Below are 4,238 nucleotides of genomic sequence, written 5' to 3' on the forward strand. Positions count from 1 at the left end.
GAGGGAGGGAGGGAGGGAGGGAGGGAGGGAGGGAGGGAAGGAAAGAAGAAAGAGAAAGAAAGAAACAACTTTCAGCAAACTATAATCCTTCCTTCCCTCCTTCCCTCCCTTCTTCCCTCCCTCCCTCCTTCCTTCCTTGCTGTCTTGGATAGCAAGATCCAAGACAGGATCTTGCTATATTGGCCAGGCTAGAGTACAGTGGCTACTCCTAAATGCAATCATGCTGTACACTATAGCCTGAACTTCTGGTCTCAAGGGATCCTCCTGCCTCAGCCTCCAGAGTAGCTGGGACTAAAGCTGTACGCCACCATACCCAGTTTTAGTTTCTTTCTTTCTTATTCTGAAGAAGGCTATTTACAAAACTATCTCAGCTAGTATCACACTTAATGGTGAAATGGAGCCTTTCCCCATCGGGTTGGGAGCCAGATAGGGATGTTCACTCTAATCACTTCTATTCAACACTGTACTGGAGGTCATAGCCAGTGCAATAAGGTAAGAAAAAGAATTATGAGGTATAAAATTGGAAAGAAAAAAGTTAGAGTCATTATTTGTAGATTACATTATTATAAGTATAGATAACTACAATCAAATGGTTAATATTAATACATGAATTTAGGTAGTTCAATGGATATAAAATCAATATACAAAATATCCATTATATTTTTATATAACAGCAACGAACAACTAGAAAATGAAATTTAAAAAGACACCACTTACAAATAGAACCAAAATATCAAATTCCTAGAAATAAATCTGATGAGTTTGGTAGGATTTCTCCATTGAAAACTACAAAATATTGCTGAGATAAATTAAAGAAGATGTAAATAAATGGAAGAATATGCTATATACTTAGAATGACAGACAAGTATTAAGATGTTAACAATTTGATCTATAAATTTAATGCAATTCCAATTGAAATCCCCATGGGACTTTTGGTGAAAACTGACAAGATGATTCTAAATTTTATATGTAAATGCAAAGGACCTGGAATAGCGAAGGCAGTCTTCAAGACACTTAACAAAACTGGAGACTTACACTTTCAGGTATCAAAACTTAATACAGTTAGTATTTGCACAAGGATAAACAAATAGGCTGATGGAACAAAATCTAGAAACTGGCCAGATGCAGTGGCTCATGCCTGTAATCCCAGCACTTTGGGATCGGGCAGATCACCTGGGGTCAGGAGATAGAGACCAGCCTGGCCAACATGGTGAAACCCCATTTCTACTAAAAATACAAAAATTAGCAGAGTGTGGTGGCAGGTGCCTGTAATCCCAGCTACTTGGAGGCTGAGGCAGGAGAATTGTTTGAATCTGGGAGGCAGAGGTTGCAGTGAGCCGAGATGGCACCACTGCATTCCAGCCTGGGTGACAAGAGTGAGACTTCATCTCATAAAAAAAAACAAAAACTAGAAACCAGCTTATGTGATGTGTGACAAAGTTGCTAAAGAAATTCAGGAGGAAAAATGATGATCTTTTCAATAAGTGGTGCTGATATCCATATTTTAAAACATTAAAGCTTGATTCTTACCTTATAACATACACAAAATTAATTCTAGGTGGAGGGTGGACCTGAAGGTGAAAAGTAAACAATAAAGTTCTAGATAAAAGCCTAGAGAAATATCTTCAAAGTCTTGAGGTAGATAAAGATTTCTTTCTTCCCTTTTGCATTTTAAATAGAGGCAGGGTCTTGATATGTTGCCCAGATTGGTCTCAAACTCCTGGCCTCAAGTGACCCTCCCGCCTTGGCCTCCCAAATGCTGGGATTACAGGTGTGAGCTACCATGTCCAACCAAGATTTCTTAAATAGGACAACAAACCCACTAACTTAAAAGAAAATATTGAAAATTTTGATTTTATTGTAATTATTTTTTAGATATTTGAAATACAACTTTCTTCTGATTCTAAATGAAAAGGAATGGGAATGATAGTAACAAACAAGATTTCACCACTGAATACCGTGGTGTGACTGTAGTGTCTCATATTTGAAACTCAGGAAGAAATCAACTGTGTTCCAAAACAGTGAAAGATGCAGGTCCAAACAATGAAGGTGTTTTTTGAACTGCCACATTTACTCCGAAGCCTATTCATGTCCTTTGGCATCCCACAGGTGATAATAAAGTGGCACACACGCTGCACCACTGACATCGCAGGATAGCTTCCTATAAAACCAGACTCTAATGCTGGGCTCCAGCTTCATCCTCACAGGTCGTCCATCATCCTCATCCAGGAGATCAGTTATCTGAGCAACCTCTAATTTGTGCTCATACTGTACTGCCACAGCTGGGTCCATGACAGCCTCTCATAGGGCAAGAGCAGGCATGGCAACCAACTCCAACTTAAGGTCTCCAATAAGCTTCCTAGCAAGCCAGAGGAGGGCTTTTTAAAGTTGTAGTAACTTTTTGGCCAGGTGCAGTGGCTCATGCCTATAATTCCAGCACTTTGGGAGACCAAGGCAGGTGGATCGCTTGAGCCCAGGAGTTTGAGACCAGGCCGGAAAACATGGTAAAACACTGTCTCTACAAAAAATGCAAAAAGTAGCTGTGTGTGGTGGTGCACCTGTAGTCCCAGCTACTCAGAAGGCTGAGGTGGGAGGATCACTTGAGCCCAGGAGGCAGAGGTTGCAGTGAGCCGAGATTACACCACTACATTCCAGCCTTGGTGACAGAGTCAGACCCTGTCTCAAAAAATAAATAAATAAAAATAAAATAAAATAAAATAAAAAACAAAACAAAAATCCCAAAAGACAAAGTTGTAGTTACTTTTGGTAGAAATGTCATAGTACTGAAGATTGTTCTTTTGGTGGAAGACAATAGATTTTGCCTTCACTTTTCTGTCTTTAATATCCACTTTGTTGCCACATAACATGATGGGGATGTTTTCACACACTCATACCAGATCTCTGTGCTAGTTGGGCACATTCTTGTAAGTAACTCTTGATGTTACATCAAACATTATAATGGCACATTGGGACTGGATACTATAGCCATCTCTCAGTCCGCCAAATTTCTCCTGGCCAGTTGTATTTATTTATTTATTTATTTATTTATTTTTATATTTATATTTTTGGAGGGGACAGAGTTTTGCTCTTGTTGCCCAGGCTGGAGTGCAATGGCATGATCTCGGCTAACTGCAACCTCCGCCTCCCGGGTTCAAGCAATTCTCCTGCCTCAGCCTCCCAAGTAACTGGAATTACAGGAGCCTGCCATCACACCCAGATAATTTTTGTATTTCTAGTAGAGACGGGGTTTCACCATGTTGGCCAGGCTGGTCTCGAACTCCTGACCTCAGGTGATCCACCTGCCTCGGCCCCCCAAAGTGCTGGGATTACAGGCATGAGCCACTGTGCCCGGCCTATACATTAAATTTAAAAGGTCCTCTGTTGGTGTGAAACACAAGCAGATAAACCTCAACACCCAAGGTAGCTCTATACTTCTCAGATTCACCAGCCAAATGATGTTTCATGGATATAGTTTTTCCAGTACCAACATCACCAACCAGTACAAGTTTGAACTGGACTCGGGGCTCTCCTTGGGCAGCCATCGTCATGTTGCTTCCAGAAGCATCTCCACACCAATATGACTGGGGCTGGAAAGATGGCGGAAGCACAATTGTTATCATTTTAAAAATTGGTTAATTAAAAGACAACATTATGAGAGTAAAAAGGCAAACCACAACTTGGGAGAAGATGTTTGCCATATATACATTAAAAACAAAATCTTGTTTCCCGAATATATAAAGAACTCCCATAAATTAATACAAAAAAGACAAATTCAAATTTTGAAACGTTGGTAAAAGACAAACAGGCACTGTACAAAAGAGAATATTCAAATGACCAATAAGCATATGGAAAGGTACTCATCATATCTGGTTATCAGAGAGGGGCAAATTTAAATCAGGATATATTATTACATCTCTACCAGCATGGCTAAAACTTAAGAACTGGCCGGGCACAGTGACTCACGCCTGTAATCTCAGCACTTTGGGAGGCCAAGGCGGGCAGATCACAAGGTCAGGAGATTGAGACCATCCTGGCTAACACGGTGAAACCCCATCTCTTCTAAAAAATACAAAAAAATTTAGCTGGGTATGGTGGCAGGCGCCTGTAGTCCCAGCTACTCGGGAGGCTGAGGCACGAGAATGGCATGAACCTGGAAGGCGGAGCTTGCAGTGAGCCGAAATCGGGCCACTGCACTCCAGCCTGGGTGACAGAGCGAGACTCAGTCTCAAAATTAAATA

At 41.0% G+C, this 4,238-nt stretch overlaps 1 pseudogene; it reads right to left on the reverse strand.

The window, feature by feature from the left end:
• Positions 1 to 2,082: 2,082 nt before the first annotated feature.
• On the reverse strand, positions 2,083 to 3,570 carry LOC108533920 (GTP-binding nuclear protein Ran-like; annotated as a pseudogene).
• Between the last annotated feature and the right edge of the window lie 668 nt (positions 3,571 to 4,238).

Source organism: Rhinopithecus bieti, unplaced genomic scaffold (assembly GCF_001698545.2).
Source record: "Rhinopithecus bieti isolate Rb0 unplaced genomic scaffold, ASM169854v2 scaffold_11161, whole genome shotgun sequence".
Taxonomy (NCBI): domain Eukaryota; kingdom Metazoa; phylum Chordata; class Mammalia; order Primates; family Cercopithecidae; genus Rhinopithecus; species Rhinopithecus bieti.